The sequence below is a fragment of the Acyrthosiphon pisum genome, chromosome A1 (assembly GCF_005508785.2).
Source record: "Acyrthosiphon pisum isolate AL4f chromosome A1, pea_aphid_22Mar2018_4r6ur, whole genome shotgun sequence".
Classification (NCBI taxonomy): domain Eukaryota; kingdom Metazoa; phylum Arthropoda; class Insecta; order Hemiptera; family Aphididae; genus Acyrthosiphon; species Acyrthosiphon pisum.
In genome coordinates, this window is record NC_042494.1 from 167,237,661 (window position 1) to 167,237,897 (window position 237).

The window sequence follows — 237 nt, forward strand, 5'->3', positions numbered from 1 at the left end:
TTTAGGTATATTTATCATATTTTTATGAAATACGGATTGGAAATGAACAGGCGACAGGGAGCTGGGCCGCTTAAGATATTGAGTAGGCTTGTGCGGGGGGTTAAATGGGGTAAGTGGAAATCTGGCGCTACCTAAATTCATTGTATAAATTAGATAAACAAATATAGGTAGTGCTAGATTCACACTTGCTCCATTCCCCCCCCCCTGCAAATGCCTACTTGTAACCTTAAGAGGACG